The sequence below is a fragment of the Macrosteles quadrilineatus genome, unplaced genomic scaffold, assembly GCF_028750875.1.
Source record: "Macrosteles quadrilineatus isolate MER2022 unplaced genomic scaffold, UCM_ALF_1.0 Scaffold_6__1_contigs__length_79288215, whole genome shotgun sequence".
In the NCBI taxonomy this organism is placed as follows: Eukaryota; Metazoa; Arthropoda; class Insecta; order Hemiptera; family Cicadellidae; genus Macrosteles; species Macrosteles quadrilineatus.
The window spans coordinates 70,024,085-70,044,619 of NW_026542599.1; the positions used below are offsets into that span (position 1 = coordinate 70,024,085).

The 20,535-nt window shown below is 33.5% G+C and overlaps 1 pseudogene; it reads right to left on the bottom strand.

The window, feature by feature from the left end:
• Positions 1–20,535, bottom strand: part of LOC128996296 (sodium channel protein 60E-like) — a 320,829-nt pseudogene that overhangs the window by 122,448 nt on the left and 177,846 nt on the right.

Below are 20,535 nucleotides of genomic sequence, written 5' to 3' on the forward strand. Positions count from 1 at the left end.
ATAATATTTAAAAGTTTAAACTTATAAAAAGGACATTGCTACGGTTTCTAAAACATTTTATTTATTTAGCGTGGTATTGTGGTTTTAAAAGAAAAATAAAGTTAGATTAAAAAGGGGGCAAATACCATGAAAAAACAAAAGAATACAATTAGATATGATTCAAAGAACTTAGTATCAACGTTGATTAAATAAAAATAGAAAGAAAATTGAACAACGTCAAATTATTAGAAACAGGAAAAGGAATTATGCAAGATATAAACCAGTAGTCTAAATTTAATGGCCTAGAATAAATGTAAGTATGTTTCATAAGCAATAAATTGGTAATTTGTGTAAAATGAAAGATATTACAACCACAAGAGTATCATAACATCTCAATGATAATTTAGAATCCCAAAGCGAAAGATATACAAACACCATTCAATGTTTTCCTTTAAAATAATTTAGTGTGTTTACAAAATACTGAAAGTGAAAGTAGGAGGGTTAAATCGGTGTGTTTTCCTTTCCTCTGCAGCAGGTCGGACCATACGTCAAGCTTAATGGAGAAGAAGAACAAAGATAAAAATAGGTACTTAAGGGAAATCATTGACTCTTTGTCATACGAAAGACTCTTAAGTCCCACTAAGGCACAGATTGTTATTGGTAGAAGCTACATCAATAATATTAGAGACCTCTTCGTTAAGCATATTGTGTAATGTATTATTTATTTTCCAAGTATTAATTTTTCAAAAAGTTTACTATTTTGTTCGTTTCAACAATTTTATACGAGCAATTTTGTGACTCAAAATTTCTTTTGTGTCCTAGAACGCTTGGTACGAGCCCGGGATTGTTTTTCACATTACTTCAGGCTAGACCTAGGGGTTGCGGTATTATCACTTAGATAAAATCCATCGGGGATTTGGTGGGATTTGAACCCGGGACCTCAGGCACCGAAGTCCCACGCTCTAACCATTACAGCAGCTCACTCCCTACCGTGACTCATAATAAGGATTTCCAAAACAAAAGTATACTTTTTTCAATTACATATTCGATAATGATTGTGTTCAGTCTAAATTGTGTTGCATTTTAAACATTTTAGTTCAAAACTAAATATGTAATTTAAGTAAGGTATCAGTTGTGACCAAATATATCTGGGATTATACACAATCGTAGTGGAAAATCGAAATAGACAATTTGATTTGTGTTGTAATTTTTAAGGATCCGAGTAAATTGACGACCTGAGGGTAGCAATGCCAGTTTAACCTTTACCACCAATAAAGTACAAGCGTAACAAGTTTATGGGAGGGTAGATTACACAAGTGATTACAATAAATAATCATTAAAAATACTATTACAAAATGATTGATAAAATATTTTTTTCAATTTCAACTTGGACATATGAAAGACATAGATTTGTATTGCATTGGGTTAGGTTGGATTTTTACAACGGGAGTTACCTACACAAAAAATGCGTATTTTTGTGGAAAAGTTAATGAGAATAAGTGTTTAATGAGCTGAAACTTTCATAACAGACTTTTTTCCTAGTAAGTTTGGCATGAGCCTGGGATTGTTTTTCACATTACTTCAGGCTAGACCTAGGGGTTGCAGCATTATCACTTAGCTAAAGTCCATTGGTGATTTGGTGGGATTTGAACCCGGGACCTCAGGCACCGAAGTCCCGCGCTCTAACCACTACACCAGCTCGCTCCCTATTTCATTACATACTAGGAACCAGAGTACTTGTTGAAAGATTGATACAGAAAAACTCGGTCCAGTTTCGAATCATCAAAACACTTCTGACTTCTGACAGGATCGAACTAGCTACCTTCTGGCTACAAAGCGAGCTCATCCCCATTGCTACCCATATTGGACCACCAATGCCATTTCACATCTTAACCACGTAAGATTTTATATTTAAATATAATGTAGGCCTATTTACGGTCCAAAGATAATGTGTGCTGAGAGTTTAATCGATATTCATGTTAACGGGTTGAGCAACAACCTCAACAACTTCAACAAGAAACAACAAAACAGCGACCAACAACCATTCACGCTGTATCGAGGGTAAAGTCATTAGTGGCTGTTGCCTAATGACCTGCAACGCTGCAACGGCGATGAATAACATCTGATATTCAACGCGATTTATATGGCACTGGCTCGTTTTTAGCCTGTGGTTTTACACATTACAACATTTTACATTAACGGTTGCAATCGTGAACATTTTAATTTATTTAACTACCCACTTTGAACGTATAACTATTTTAAAGCCACAGGATAGTGAGTTACGGTAGACTTCCGTATCTATTGTCAAAACAATCGAATGAAAATATCGAACCGAATGAATATTTTTATTCGATTGTTTCATTCGAAATACCATTTGGTTAGTTAGTGTTAACTAACCAAACGATGTATCGAATGAAACAATCGAATAAAAATATTCATTCGGTTCGATATTTTCATTAGGTTGTTTTGACAACAGACAGAAGTCTAACCATGAGTTAGCAAATCTAAGTAGATAAATAACTGTAGATTATCTGTGGATTTTACCAACTTTTCCTACTTGATGTAAGCAAAGATTGAACGAGAATGAAATACCAAGGTTCTCAACGTAAACGATAAATTTAGGCAACAGTTATATTTAAACCAACCCGTAATGAATTGCTAGAGATTCAACAAATCAGGTTATATCAATGTTATAGTTTACCAACATTTCCGTTTAAAGTATTTGTCAGTTCTCTCTTGTTTGATTTTTCCTAGTAGAATATTAGCATTCGATAACGAATAATAGAATATTTCAAAGACTTTTTATAATTGTAGTAGACACTACAACTACACTTCACTATTTAAAAAAATGTTTCTACCTGTTGATGTTTAGCTGTAGTTCTATCGAAAATCTTTCTTTTTCACAACCCAGTCTGGTAAAAAACACAATTTTGTAATTTCTTTTCTTTTACAGAGATTGGAGTATACAATAGCTGTTTCCATTCATTGCAGTATAAACACTGTATCACTATGTATCCTTCTATTACCTTCTTATTCCATAACTGACTACAGTGTACAATGTTACATCTAAGTATAGATCATTGTCATTTCTCCTGTATACTAAGATTCTCCGGATAACTCCGAAGAATAAAAAAAAACTTATCGTTTGGTAGAGCTATACAAGCTGTAGAGCTGTATTGCTGATGCAGAACAGAAAATACAAACTTTTCCATTTCCTACCATTTAATCATATCAAAGCCTTAAAATCAAAATCAAATTAAAACACTGCACCGTAAATATTAGTAGGTAGCCTACTTTGGGATTATACCGACCAAACCGATAAATCGACTTTCAAATAAGATTTTAATTAGTTTAAATGACAAAAATAGGTTAGGTTATAATTGTGTGGTCGGTATAATACCAAATACCGTTTTAATAGATACTGTATAACTTACTCAGCTTCCTCGACTGGATCGGTCTTGGCAAGGAAGACGCAGTTGAGCAGGATGGTCGCCATGACGACGTAGTCGAAGTATTGGTTCGTAGACAGGAAGATGCAAGTCCTTCTGATCGTGTTCCAGGGAGAGAACAGGAAGAATGCGTTAGTGGCGGTGAACCGGTGGATGTAGTTCTTGCGGAACCGTTTGGAGACCACGCAAAACGTCTGGAACAAAACAGTCCTTGGTTACTTGTAGAAGATCAGGTAACTGCTGTGGATGTAGTTCTTGCGGAACCGTTTGGAGACCACGCAAAACGTCTGGAACAAAACAGTTCTTGGTTACTTATAGATCAGGCGACTGCTGTGGATGTTGTTCTTGCGGAACCGTTTGGAGACCACGCAAAACGTCTGAAACAAAACAGTCCTTGGTTACTTATAGATCAGGCGACTGCTGTGGATGTAGTTCTTGCGGAACCGTTTGGAGACCACGCAAAACGTCTGAAACAAAACAATTCTTGATTACTTATAGATCAGGCGACTGCTGTGGATGTAGTTCTTGCGGAACCGTTTGGAGACCACGCAAAACGTCTGAAACGAAACAGTTCTCGGTTACATATAGATCAGGCGACTGCTGTGGATGTAGTTCTTGCGGAACCGTTTGGAGACCACGCAAAACGTCTGAAACAAAACCGTTCTTGGTTACTTATCAGGTAACTGCTGTGGATGTAGTTCTTGCGGAACCATTTGGAGACCACGCAAAACGTCTGGAACAAAACAGTTCTTGGTTACTTACAGAAGATCAGGTAATTGCTATGGATGTAGTTCTTGCGGAACCGTTTGGAGACCACGTAAAAAGTCTGGAACAAAACAGTTCTTGGTTACTTCTGGAAGATCAGGTAACTGCTGTGGATGTAGTTCTTGCGGAACCATTTGGAGACCACGCAAAACGTCTGGAACAAAACAGTTCTTGGTTACTTATAGATCAGGTAACTGCTGTGGACGTTGTTCTTGCGGAACCGTTTTGAGACCACGCAAAACGTCTGGAACAAAACAGTTCTTGGTTACTTATAGATCAGGTAACTGCGGTGGATGTAGTTCTTGCGGAACCGTTTTGAGACCACGCAAAACGTCTGGAACAAAACAGTTCTTGGTTACTTATAGAAGATCAGGTAACTGCTGTGGATGTATTTCTTACGGAACCGTTTGGAGACCACGCAAAACGTCTGAAACAAAACATTGCTTGGTTACTTATAGAAGATCAGGTAACTGCTGTGGATGTAGTTCTTGCGGAACCGTTTGGAGACCACGCAAAACGTCTGAAACAAAAATAGTTCTTGGTTAGCTATATTTAGAAGATAAGGTAACTGCTGTGATGTAGTTCTTGCGGAACCGTTTGGAGACCACGCAAAACGTCTGAAACAAAAATAGTTCTTGGTTAGCTATATTTAGAAGATAAGGTAACTGCTGTGATGTAGTTCTTGCGGAACCGTTTCGAGACCACGCAAAACGTCTGGAACAAAACAGTTCTCGGTTACTTATAGATCAGGTAACTGCTGTGGATGTAGTTCTTGCGGAACCGTTTGGAGACCACGCAAAACGTCTGGAACAAAACAGTTCTTGGTTACTTGTAGATCAGGTAACTGCTGTGGATGTAGTTCTTGCGGAACCGTTTCGAGACCACGCAAAACGTCTGGAACAAAACAGTTCTCGGTTACTTATAGATCAGGTAACTGCTGTGGATGTAGTTCTTGCGGAACCGTTTGGAGACCACGCAAAACGTCTGGAACAAAACAGTTCTTGGTTACTTGTAGATCAGGTAACTGCTGTGGATGTAGTTCTTGAGGAACCGTTTGGAGACCACGCAAAACGTCTGAAACAAAACAGTTCTTGGTTACTTGTAGATCAGGTAACTGCTGTGGATGTAGTTCTTGCGGAACCGTTTGGAGGCGACGGAAAACGTCTGGAACAAAACAGTTCTTGGTTACTTATAGGTCCAGGTAACTGCTGTGGATGTAGTTCTTGCGGAACCGTTTTGAGACCACGCAAAACGTCTGGAACAAAACAGTTCTTGGTTACTTATAGAAGATCGGGTAACTGCTGTGGATGTAGTTCTTGCGGAACCGTTTGGAAACCACGCAAAACGTCTGAAACAAAACAGTTCTTGGTTACTTATAGAAGATCAGGTAACTGCGGTGGATGTAGTTCTTGCGGAACCGTTTGGAGACCACGCAAAACGTCTGAAACAGAATAAATCTCAGTTACACACAACAGAACAGTTAGGCCTACCGGTAATGAAGAAGAATCTGTGGATGTAGTTCTTGCGGAACCGTTTAGAGACCACACAAAAAACGTTGGAAACAGAACAGTTCTCAGTTATGTACAGAAGAAAAAGTTAAAGATAGTGAGCTGGTTGATGTAGCCACAAAACGGCTGGAATAAGACAACACTCAAATACACACAGAGGTAAGAATTATGATGGTGAATCGGTAGATGTAGTCACAAATCGTCTGGAATAAAATATATGCCTCAGCTACCTATAGATGAACGAGGTAGCATGGTAATCTGGTGGACGTAGTTCTCGTTCACATTGAAAGCCTTTAAGAACTTCTAAAACTGAAGAGGATTAGGTTACCTCTAGTTGAACGTGTCAGTGGTGCTAAACCTGTTGATGCACATTTCGTGACACAGTTTTGAGACTATAAATCGTATAACAGTTTAGCATTTAGTTACTTGTAGGGTTACAAGTTCAAGGTAGTAAACTAGTGGATGAAAATTTGTATGGTCTTGACTCACCATCTAGCAAAATCTAGCGTCAATAGTTTTATTTTGGCAAATGTGTGTTAATTGGTTTCACGATCATGTGTTATTGAGTTTGTGTATGTGATTATAATTACTCTTCAGTACACCAGGGATAGTGAGGATTTCAAATAACTCACAGGAAAATATATAATTTGACATCATAGCAGATGTATTAACCTCTTGTAGAAACTTAATAGAGAATTTTTAATGTCCAAGACTTTTCTGCTCAAACCGAATCCAACATCTTCTGTGTCACTAATGTGTCAAAAGTAAAATATAAATCCAAACCACCCAAATTACATTGAAAGCACAATACATACATATTGTAAAAGAATTTGAGAATTGCTGGTGTAAAAACATTATCCCAAAGTGCAGTGCTTACGGGGCTCAAGATAAGATCCTTTCAAATACATTAATCCCAGCTAATTACCTCCCAAGCCCATTAACAAGAGAAGTTGAAGACTGGCGATGTTTTATAAACTTGGTAATAAACTTGCTTGCAGCTATTGATTCTTGATTCTATAACATCTTACAGTTTTCCAATGCTGTTAATATAATAACGAAAATTGAGTGTAGGCCAATTTATACGTGAAACTATCATGATGTAAAAAGCGTAGTACGGATTAAACGTCCAAATACTCTTTAATTACGTTTTCAATAATGTTTTTCTATAATTATACTTTCCTAATTTTATAGTTTGTATTATGGAACCTGTCTCCTGACCAGGTATACATGGGGACTATCCAATCCCAGGAAAAATAGTTTTCAGGCAACCCACGATTTTTTTGGGTTCACAGGTAAATGTAAGATTTTACCCTTGACCACAAAATGGACACAACCAGTTTTAAGGCCCGATCCAGCCAGAGGATCATCAGCTTTCAATAGCATTATGTCTAATTTTGTATTTTCATTACGTTATTGTTGTAACAAGTGATTCGGGTTGTAAAATAAACTGGTAGTAAAAGTTTTGAATTTAACCTCGAATGACCTGCCATGCATTGAAAATTGTTATAATCAAGTTTATTTGATATTTAATTTGTCAGTTAATTTAATATTCACATGTAGCGACGGGTTGTTTTCTTAATAATTTTAATAGCAGCAAAATGACTTTGAAAATTCTTTCTGTCTTTTACAGTCCACAAAAACTTAAACCGTAAGTAAATACGTATATCGTTGTGGATTGTAAAAATCAGCAAACGTAACTCGATCTTCACCCGACAAACCCTCATGTGGAGAAAGACATTATTTGTGTGAAAGAATTGTCTCTCGTTAAATACAAAGGGTTAACATGATCCTGGGAAGGTCTTTGTATTTTTGTACACATTTAAGATGAAAAAGTTTCGTTTTACACTCCTTTGTGGAATGGAAATCAAAGGTATTTTCTGTGACATGTCTGCCATGTTAATGCATGGTGACTTCACACGCACCATTCTGTTTCAACCTTTGACTAATGTAGGTGTATTTCACTCAACTTACGAGCGAGAATCAAGTTAACATACTTTTTTACATTCGTTCGTCCAATTGAACACCCAAATTACTTTATAAATTGACAAACATTATTTTAAATGAAATTATTAAAACGTTATCGTCTTATAATTATAAACTTTTTTGTGTTTAAGTTACCTTTGAAAAAATTGAATTCCAACAGACGAATACTTCTATACTTAAATACTTAATAATTCCCAAACTCTCACGATTCTCAGACAACAAAAACTAAAATAAATGACGATTCCAATTGCTCACAGCTTAAACTTTCCATGTCCTCACAAATCTGAGCGAGTACAGTCACCGTCACAAAAAAGGGACTGACTAACGGTATGTCCAACAGCCAAACAATTTTGAAAACGGTTTCTATTATTATTACTTTCAAATTACAAACCCTACCCGTACAAACCCCTCACTTACAACCTAAGATTTCCAACACCGATTGCATTGATTCACAAACTAATTTGATTCAACTGAATATCAACGTCGACGGACAGTGAAGGGACAGACACACAATGTTGTAACTAAAACAACAGACCAACACAATAGTTAGAGGCCAGACTCAACAATAGAACAATGGAAGGAGTACAATGGAGAACAATGCGAGTGAGAAATGCCCGTCAGAACTAGCGTTCCTTCTCCAGATACGAATGTAGCGTGCACAATCCTCATTTCAACATTACTGTAATAGGCAAAATGCTAGAAAAAATGTGTTTTAGAAATTTAATTTCAAACCCAAACAGTCTTTTCTTGTTGTTTGTTCTTAATTGTTTCTATTTATTAAATTCAATTTATGTTTCATAAAGTAAATTTTGCAATTATTCTCCTACTTTAATTTCATTCCCTAAAGAATGCACGGTTTGGTTGCTAAACTTTAAATTGTAGCGTAGTTATCATTCGATTTCATCAATTTAAAATTGAATGTAGCCTATTTTTGCGTTGGCAAAGTGGTTATTAACTATTACTTTATTTGTATTCAAGAATATTCCTAACTGTGTCTTCAGACCTAGTTAAGGGCGGTTTTGTCAACGCAATAAAAATAACAATAAAATAATGATATAATATGTATGTAAGAGAGCTACTTAGTTGTAGAGACCAAAGTTCAGTACTTTGTTAAAATTCGATGGTATTTAACAAAAAAAAAAAAAAAAGACTAATAAAACAAACTAATAAACTAATAAATAAAACTAATAAAAATCCATTTTTGAACGTTTATAAGGTTAAAGAATACATATATTTTTAGCTTAATTAATTATTTATCGTTTTCAGTGTCGTAACATATGTCGTAACACTTTTAACAAGGGTGTAGAGTGTATTTTGTTACCTTATTTTCCATTTCCCACCTTCCCTTGGTCATTTTAGTAACAACAAATTTAAACTATATACCAAAATGGTGAGATCAAGACAGATTTGTATTGCTAGACGTTAACAACTTACTTACTTTCAACATTAGGGCGTACTATGACTTTTAATAGCCAAGAACGTTATGTATGGATGGTAAAATATAAGGGATAGTTAGACATTATTTTTTTAGTTGAAGATTGATATGACAAATCAGACTTCATGTTATTTAAATTAAACTGTGATTAAAGTTAGAAGTTTCTCAAGAATGGAAAACACCAATGGATATTTATTTATTACCATCGACTTTACAGTTTTGGCGAAGGTGATTTAAGATGTTTACTTCAACCTCCCAGAGCTTGTAAACAGTTAAAACTAACGTCTCCTCGGAATTTGGAATATTAGTTTTCAAGTAAATTAAACTTTTGTATGCAGTAAAGTGAGTCAAAAGTCATTAAGATACTTTGAATCAACTATGTGTATCATCATAAACAATCACAATTTCAATCATCATACAATTTATATGTTTACTTAATTACAACACAAAAAACTATGTTTGTCAACCTACATTTTTTTATCCCTGTATTTGTATTGTATTTTTGTTGAAATAGATTTGGTTAACTGTGACAAAAATGAATCTATGGCAATTCGTTTGGATTTTAAAAGCCTAAACTATGTTAAAGAAAAACATTGTAACAAATAAGAAAAATTATTCCAGATACCTATGTGACAACTTTAACCGATATAGGCCTACACAAAGTTTTGTATGACACACGCAAAATAGTGTAAACGATATTAGGTTGCTAACAATTTGGATAATTTTTAACGTGAGTTTTATAACAAGGTAAGTTTAGGAGGACAATAATAGGAAGTAAATTCAAAATATGTGTCTGTGTTTAAACTATTTAGCTAAAAAAAAACAAAATTAACTTTACGCTACAAAAGGCACTTCTAGCAACACCTTTGTTGAAGTTCGATTCTATAACTATACCAATGTAGGGAACACATACGCTAGAAACGAAACAGTGAATATAACGAGATGAATCATCATTATTGTGCAGTCGATATCCCTCTTACATGCAAACTACTCGGCAATGCAGTATATCTACAACACACTTCGGGCTACCTTCATATCAGCTGACTGTAGGATCAGCTGACTACAGAATCAGCTGTTTTACACCGAAACATAATATATTCCACGTATATTAGAACAGAATGGTGTGTATCATAAACAAATTACGTCACTGGCCCGAATGTAAACATGTTTGGGTCATGATTTAAACGGAACTGTCAAAACACGTCCAAACCTTGTTATTAGTATAAGGTTCGAGTCAGTGATGTCAATAGTTTATGTTTATGATATATACTGTTCCTGTGCTAATATCTATGATATTTTTCATTGCTAGCTTACTCGTCACTCTGCGATTTTAAAGGAAAACTTTGGCAACACACTGCAATAAAATTGAGCAAAACTATTAACAAATCCCAAATTATTTTTTGGTATAGTAACAAAACTATTGATTATATACTAGTGCACCTGTTGCTCGAATTCGAGCAATTGCAAAGTAGTATAGGCGTTAATTCAAAACGAATAACTGTCATAATTATTTCCGATGACTTAAAAGAGTCAACTCAAAGATAATGTAATCAATCACTCCACTCCAGTTATCGAAACTGAAAATGAACGCTCTTGTGTGTATCGTGTGCTTACTATGAACAGCTGTAATTAATACAAATTATTCGTTTGTTTAAGTAAACGAAATCTTTTCTTCATAAGAACTACATTGGGATTTTGATGGACTGTGGGGCAAAGCCCGAGGACTTTTATTACAGGAATTGGTGAAAAGGCGTGTCTACATTAAAAATTTTTGACACATCATTTGTAAAAATCCGTCCATTATTAACGGAGTAGTGTTTCGTAGAAATCACATTTTATATAAGGATAGCACTTGTTTACTTAGGGCCTTTAATAAATGAGAAGTTTATATAATTAGTTTAGGTGAAAGAAGAGCAAATTACACTAAAGCAAACCCAACCAAAAGGGGTTAGAAATCACATGTTTAACGTCAGTAAACCTGAAAATCATCTCCCCCGGGTAACATTGGATCTTTTTTTATTTTATAAAAAAATTTAATTTTATAAGCCAAAAACGTACCCATTAAATATTATAGAACATTATAAAATATGAATAGAATAATTATATTTGATTGACAAAAGTTACTCATCTATTACATGAAAGTTGATAAAAGATTATTTATTTTTCATAAGATTCAAATTTAAAAAAGTCAAACCGTACCCAGAAGAAACAAATTGTGCCCATACATTAGCCAGAGGGTAATTTCGGACAATAGCTTTGGAACAATAGAACAATAGGGAACTAACAATAGCCCAGACCAGCGGAGGAAGCCTTCCGCGAGTTATTTTTAACATTCAGTAAATATAGTTGATAGACCTACCAGATACACTTCATGTTTAAAAATCATTTAGTATAATAATTGTGTGCTTTTACTAGATACGACAAGAAGTTATGTTACCTACTTAATCCTAAGACATATTTAAATAATTAAATAATCAAATAATATTTAAATAATTTCCCCGCAATTATTTCCAAATAACAAAATTTTATGAAACAAGTGATCTTAAAAGAGTACAATCGATGCAAGTAAACAACTGCAGAAATTAATTCATTTTCAGAAATTAATTGAATCCTTCCAGAAACTGAACTGCATGATTTGACCGATTTTATGGACTAATTGTGTTTGGATTTGGATGTTTTATTATTATGTTTTTTTTTTTGTTTTTTTTTTTGGAATCGTTGAAAAGTAAGACGGTGGCGCAGTAAAGTGACGGACTTATTGCAGTAATGTCGTGGGTTCGAGTCCCGACGTGTGCAAGTAAATTTTATCAGTTCACTCTTGTACCAGCTCACCACTTGGTTTGCTGTATACTTCATACTCATTTATTTGAGGCCTATACCAAATTAAATAGACTTCCTACCTCCTAAATGAAAAAAAATGTTCTCAAAACTGCCTTGTATTGCTGAGGTGTAACTGATGTTTCAAATATTAGTATTTTTCACATTTATAGTTCCAACTGACGATTTAAAACTATATGAGACTTTATTGTCAGTTAAAAATCCAAAACTGGAACAGTGTAAAATATTCGAAGGTTCTGTGCTTCAAATTTATATTTACAATCCAAAAGTTGGGGTATTGGACAGTTTTAAGCCTCACAAGTTAGCTAAGCTATGACTAAAGATTACAGGTAAAATATTCTCCAGTGAAAACAGTTTCGAAAGCACCGACTCCGACCACTTCACAGTGCCCAGCGGCATCCTTCCTACAGTCTCATTGTTTTACCTGAATATTTTATTCATTTTGAAATCCATTTCAGTATGAATTGATTTCTGACAAAGAATATCTTCCAGAATTTACTTTTCCTCGAATACTGAGTTTCTTTGCTTATAATATTTGATATCATAAAATGCTTAATCAAATTTTACTAGGAGCATCTTCCTCCGAACGTGAATAAATAGTTGTAAAAAATTTAATAAAAGATGTTATTACATTACTTTAGGTTAAAATGTTTCAACAACGCATAGGAATACACTTAATTAATAATGCACTATATGTTTTGAATCCATATTTGTAAATCTCAATAAGGCAAAATATGTATGACAGCAAATACTTGCAAATAAAGAAACTATCTATTGAAAACAAAGATTTATCGTCTAGATACCAAATAAGCACATTTATACACATTAACTTTGAACTAGAAGCTAGCCAAAAATAAAGTGCGAAAAATCTCGTGTAGCTTAAACAACGATTGTAAGAAATTTATCGTTTATTTGTATTTTCAATGACATAAGCATTTTGTATAAATCTTTTGGAAAAGAGCGGTTAAAATCCCTACATGTTTATACACGAGTACTTTTCAAAACCTATATGTTGTTTTTGTTAGTGTTGTGTTATTATAATTTTTATAGGAAAACTGTAAAGAGACCACGAGGTACTTCTCATTTTATTATTGAATTGAATTTAGATTGAAGTACGAATAAAATTTCTTGAAAAATAATTTAAGACAAGTCTCTCAGTTGTTAAAAATCATCAAAATATTTATTTCCCAAACTCGAAATGAAATTGTACATAACATCAATTTTACAAACTTATATTGAGAATTTACTATTCTCTGTTGACTTTAGAGTAAAAAAACTAACTACAAACCGTTGGCGTAATAGTAGCAATAACACTGTCATTTATGTAAAGGGTATTGTACTTTGGCTTCATTAGGAGGCCAAGTGCTGCTGATAAAGCCTTTCTGCTTCTGCAGAGTAATAATTTCGTAATTTGTACTTATTTAACAAAGAACTTCGTTAATGCTAACACATTGTAATTAGTACCTTTTTCATAGTTAATAAAAAAAAATTAAATCAAAATTACTGAAGAACTTTAAAAAAAAAGTTTGTTTAGGTAAATAATTATCTGATCAGTAAAATGTTAACGATGTATTCACCTAGACTGTTAAATAAATTAGGAGAAAGAAATCAAAACTAAAATTATAATTTTAATACTGAGAAAAAACTAAAACGGGTAAGTGAAACTTTTTTATAATTTAAGGTATTTAAGTCAGACTATAACTGACATACTAAGGTATAACTAGGAACATACATGAAAAATAATACTTTTTGTAAGAATTTACATACTGTTTTCATTACACATACAATACTTTGCTGTACCAGTTGGATTTTTTTTATATCTACTATTTACGTTTTTGAAACGTTGACTTACAACTTCTGTTCCCTGTCAACCAGAGCACGGGGCTTCAGTCCGTGAGGTTCAAGGTTCAAATCCTGGCAAACAACATGACTCGTATGATAGTGGGAAGACCATCTAGGTCTGTCTGAAGTAATGTTTTAACGTTCCGGTCTTACTTTCCTATCCATCATAGGTCGCGTAAATGTAGGGAATACAAAAAAAAACCGAAGATGAATGGTAACAAGGTTGAATACATTTCCTGTGTGTTGTTTTTGACACACTAACAAACTTATAGAGTAGCTAGGTTATAATAAAAGTTATTGTATTTGAAATAGCTCCCCCTCCCTGCAATCACCCCCCCCCCCCCACTAACTACTTGTGATATCAAGCGCTCAGTTCTGACGTCATTAGGTGATATCGTCAATCTTCAATCATCTTTTGAGCGCCGAACCGTCCCCCCTTACCAAGGCGCTTATTCAACCTGTGGTAACGTAATTATCTAATAATCCCCCATTGTCGACTGTGCATGAATTTCAACGCGATATTCATCCTGTACAAAAAACGAGTGGTAAATGTTTTATAAGAATAACTAGGTACTTTGGTAAATACCGACCACACAGATAAATCGACTTCCAGATAATAATTTCATTAGTTTAAATAACAAAGTTTTCCTAACCTAACCTAGCCTAAAACATAACCTTAGGTTAGGTTAGAATTATTAGGTGTGGTCGGTATAATACCAAATTACTATCTGGAATTTTTAGTGTTAAAGTAGTTTACTCTTATTCCTTTTGGTCTAAATTTATATTTACTTTTGTATATTTGTATCACAAATTTTCTTTAACACATGGAAATTTTCACTGTTCAGTTGTTGAAAAAAAAGTAATTTAATATATACAGGCACTTATATTTTGCTTACAAACCTAAGAGTTTCATTAATCTCCATTTTAATTTCACGTATTTCAATAAAAACATTTGTCTTTCAAACATGGTCCTTCGAGACGGATATTTTTTGTTCAAAGTCCATTTACTTTCTATAATTTTCAGTAAATTTTTAGTTCATACATAATGCAAGTAGTTAGTTAGGCCACGAGAACTTCCAACAGAATCGAACAGTTTATATCATTGATTTATTTACATTCTTCCAGTCAATACACATTAATTTATTGCTTTCAATAAAAATAAAAAATACCAATCAATTTTTTAAAGAATTATGTAATAACTTTGTAAAAATAATTGTAAATTTAGTAGAATATAAAAACGGATTATAGCTGAACAAAATTAAGTGTTAGTGCTGTTGATATTACAACATGGACGATTGCGAAAGAACAATGGAAACTAATCACAGAATAGCGAACTTAGATCAGAGTACAGTCATGTCAGTGTACAATAGTCAATCAGTCGTGTAGTTTCAGATAGCACATCTGGACAGTCTGCTCTCCCAATAATAGACCGCTTCGTGTATCGGTTGCCAGTTGCATAATAAATGACATCAGTAGTGGCGAACTAGCAAAGAGACATCACTTTAGGCACGTTTTCCCCATAAGAATAACATGGGGATCATTTTTTGGCCACCAAAAATCCTGATCTTTGCCTAAATATCCCTATATAATTGTCAAACCTTATTCCTTACTTATTCCCCATAAATATATTTGATATTAAGCTAAAAAGCTATTTCTTATATTTATTGACCCTTACAAGTGTAAATTTAGAGTAGTGACAATAGAAGAATATGACGTCACTTGGGGCGTTTTTCCCCATAAGAATAACATGGGGATCATTTTTTAGCCACCAAATCCAAAAATCCTGATCTTCGCCTGTACACCCCAATATAAATGTTCAATACCATTGTATAACTTCATTACTATTTCAAATCCACATGCATTCACAAGTATATTCTCAAAATCATCAACTTGACAGTGCGAGGTTTGCACGTGCTCCCAGCTCACGGCGCGCTCCCTTGGACATCCTTAGTGGAAATCCATGAATTCTGACTACTTGGGAACCCAAGCCATTTGACATACAATAAATCACCCTTCCTTCTAATTACCTTTTCTATTAAATACATGTCTTTATATTTGGTCTTTAACAACTCCTCTGTATAGAAGCCTCCCCTGATTATATTGCCATTTTCATCTTTCAAGATATAAGTCACAGGCTTTGTATTCTTAACTTCTGCTATTGTAAATAGCTCACCTGTCCAATTTGGGGTATAACCTTTACTAAAAACATGTTTATACTTGGAAATTCTCACGCTATCACCCACCTTATATCTTGGCTTCTTAACTTGCACTACTTTAGAAGTCAACCTCTCATGCACATATTTACTATTCTTAATATTCACTTGGTTAGGCTTCATTCCTATAGATCTATGCACCTTATTATTATATTTTCGAATTAACTTTGGAAGTAAATCCAACCATTTATAACTCCCCTGAGCACTAAATTCCCTATATAACCAATTCTTTAAAGTTCTCTGAAACCTCTCCACAATTGCAGCCTTAGTTGTAGAAAATGTGTGATAGTGATTAATATTTAAGTTTTTCATTAGTTTGCTAAAATATTGATTAAAAAATTCTTTTCCATTGTCAGATTGAATGTTTTTAACCCCCTTTGGTAGAATGGTTTTAATGGCTTCTGTAACCACCAACCCTGTCTTATTCTTTAGCGGAGCAGCATAAGCTTTTTTAGAAAATGTATCTATTAAAGTTAAAATATATTTATTGCCAGAATTTTCTCTAGCATAGTTTTGCATATCAATTAAATCTATTTGTAAGGTTTCGTTTATACCTAATACTTTAAAAGATCTTCTAATGAAATTCTTTCTTGCAGGCTTATGAAGTTCGTATGCAATTTCATTCATTTTTTATAACATCACTCTTTCCTTGTACTGTAAATATATTACCATTAGCCCCAATCAATAGATTATCTTCCATTCTTTTAAATACATAGTTTTCTGGTATATAAGGTCTATTATCTATATACTTAAATCCACTCAAAGATGTAGGGTCGGCAACTAATAAATCAGGATTGTATTCCATCAAATTAAATTTTCTTCCTGCATATACAAATTTTGATCCATCATAATACATAGCTTGTGACATTAAACAAATGTCATCTAAATATTCCCCCTTTGGCAGATTCCTTATAAATTGTTTTTTGGCATCCCAACATTTTTCTTTTTTATCAAAAGTTATAGTCTGTTCTTTTGTAACACAGTCAGTGTCATCAACGGCGGGTTTTACACGTACTAACCTTTTATTATTAAAATCCCAATAGCCTGCTTCCATTTTTGGAACTTGTGAAACATTCACAGCATCTTTACTATCTGTACCTTCCATCAAATTGCTAAGTTTCTGTTTCTTAGCATTCCAAACACCATTCTCAGATTCTAAAAATTCATAATTATTATCGTCTTGTACAAATTTACCATCTTCTTTTCGTATTAAAGTCTGTTGTAAAGTGGGCACATCATTTAAACTTTCACCCTTTTCCACATTAGTAATTTTCCGTTTCTTAGCATTCCAAACACCATTCTCTGATTCTAAAAATTCATAATTATTATTGTCTTGTACAAATGTACCACCGTCTTTACGTATTAAAGTCTGTTGTAAAGTGGGCACATCATCTAAACTTTCACCTTTTTTCACATTAGTAATTTTCTGTTTTTTAGCATTCCAATTTTTATTCTTAGATTCTAAAAACTCATATTTAGTTTTACCTTGTAAAAAGACATCACCTTTTCTAGTTAATGTCTGTCCCAAAGTTGATACATCATCTACAATCTCCCCATCTTTAACATTACCAATTTTACGGTTTAAACCATTCCAACTATCGTCTTGTAAATTTAAAGTAGGTTCATGACTAGCCCTGGGTTCTGCAGGCTTATTATATGGATTATATAAACGATAAAATTTATCTATAAACATATTTTTATTTAATAAATAATACCACTTTCTCTCAATTCCTCAATAATGGAATCTATTTCATTATCCACTCCTGAGTTACCGGCTTGGCGACTTAGCCAAAGAAGTCTTAACCTATCTACAAGCTCATTAGGATCATCCCAATAAATATAGTCTATTTTATTACCAGTCACTTGTCTCAAACCTTCACCAACAGATTTAAATAGAGGTTTAATTATATTAAGATATTTAGTATGTCTATTACTTGAAATTGGTGCACCATCTTTGTAACTCTTTAAATGCCCATTTGTAGCTTCCAAAATTTCTTTATAATTTTGCAAATCAGCCGGAGTATAATCCTCAGGTTCTTTTAAAGTTAACAACTGCCACAAGCCTTTTGTCCCCTTGTAAGTTTTATTTGCAACTGTAACATCATCATTGGCAATATCAACTTCCTTATTTCCAATAAAAAATTTATTTGCTTCTCGTCTAATACCATATGTAGTGTCTGTCATACTACTTTTACTGAGGTAATTTCCTAAATAGTCTGATGCTAAAAGACCAAAATCTAATTTCTGTGGGGTGGATTGTTGTAATCTTGGTATCATTGATATTCTAGATGGAGTCATTGGGAGTATCTTCATTCGAGGCCTCTCTGTTTTGGCGATTTTTTTTAATTCTTGTAATGGCTCTATTAAAGGTTGGAATGTTTGGAACCTCTCTTCAGCCTCTAGAAATTTGCCACGTTTTAAAGCTCTATATTTCTCTCGTATTTGATTTGCAGAGTCAACCAATTCTTGTTGAATGTTTTTCATCTTTTATTTAAATTTTATTTATCTCATTTGGCAAAGGATTGTACTCAAACACTTTATCATGTATTATCAAACAATATGCAGATGTATTTGCTGGTACATTTTCTGCAGTTTCAATCTCTAATTGAATATCAACAATTCCTTCCTTCACTGTTTCGTTCTGTCTAGAACAATCTATTACAATTAGTGGATATTTCTTCATAAACTCAGTCCTACTAATCATAGGATCTGGGATAGTATTGTAGTAAGTCTCTCTAAACCTCATAAACATCTCATAAGCTTTAGAGACATCTCCATTTTCAAAATCGAGATTTAAATCACTATAAGGATAATATTCAGAGTTTAGAAATACTTTGAGATTTTTTAACTTACAGTGATCAAATTCATCAGTTCTTTTTCGTGCACTATTATCCCTTGCTGTTTGAAAACCAAATATAATATACCTAGGCTTCTCCAAACTTGAAGATGTCTTTACTGACCATGTATGTCTTGTAGTATTGGGATATGATGGAAGTTCATGCAACTCTAAACTTCTAAATGCAATTTGCAAATTTTTATTTTGCAATAACATCTTTTGTAATTGTAACTTCTCCCCATCTGATGGTGTCACATGTGGCATCACCCATTGAATTGAGTTAAGTGTAATTTTGGGAATCATATCAGCAGTGCCACTGGCTGGAGCACTAGCAGTTGTTAATATACAATTCAAATCATTTTTGGATCTTTTCAACACCAATTCTTGTTTGACATTTACTAATACCTTATTAAAATCCTCAAATACACCCATTAACAGCTCTAATGGCAAACATGTACTAAACTTACCACCTTTATGGAAATCTTTTAAATTTGTGTCAGAATCAAATGCCACATTTGACAATTTAGTAGTTTTATTGTAAGAGCTCAATATTTTCATAAGACTAGAAATTCCTGGGTTTCTTACAATGTCTATTTCTTTACCTGCAACTTCGTATCTAATTTCATCAAATAAGAACGCAAATGCATTATTTATAAAATGACCTTTATCATGATTTTCAATTTCTCCCTTAATATACAGATAACTCCTACATGGGAGAGTTAGCAAATCTTGATTATTAATACATATTCGAATTTCATCAGAATTATTTATTGCTAAAGTATTGTGGGGAACATAGGAGTGATTTGTAATTTTAACCACACTATCGTCGAATTGGGATTTCCCTGTAACGTCTAGAAAATCTTCCATTTTTATTAATAGAAAATTTTAACTTTAGTCCTATTGATTTTAGGAACCTAGCATTTTGTACACTTATAGATAAATTCTTATAAATTCTCATATCTTTTTTATATGACAAGTAATTGTAGTTTCTTCTCCGTTAAAGTCAATTGCCTTGTCGTGTTGATCGGCAAATGTAATACTGACAACATCTAAACTTCTCTTATTTACAGGAAAATATATAATATTTCTTGGGACTTCGATAATTTTGTAGCCAGGAGGAGCTTCTGGATAAAAGCTATGTATGGTGTGTGATTTGTTTCCGTTTAAATAGGACCCGTTTGCAATATTACATTTTACTCTAATCACATTTACATTATTAATGTTTATTTTATTTGTAGATTCAAACTGAACACCAGGAGTAGAAACACCTTTAAATCCCAATAAAACAGACCCTAAACATGGTTTTGTAAAATCAAACACGTGGTTAGAAAGTAATGTCGCTTTCATAGTTTTATTATTAGCTGTAAGGAAAAAGTCTGGGATTTGCTTTTGAATTTCCTTTGCTAGCTCAACCACCTCATATGTTCCTTCAGAAATTTCTATTGTAACTGGAGCATTGTGGTCATAATAGAAAACATCATCACCTTCTCTAATGGTTAATTTGTTGCCTTTAAGTTGATTTAATTTTGGAATAAGCCCTTTGAATAAAAGTTTAGATTTAGTATTAATTAATGCTTCTCCATTTTTATCTATTATAACTTTAAGTTTACCATTTAATAACTGGTTTAAATCATCGACAGAGATCTCTCCTTTTGGTAATGTCATTTTCTCTACTTTGTAATATGTT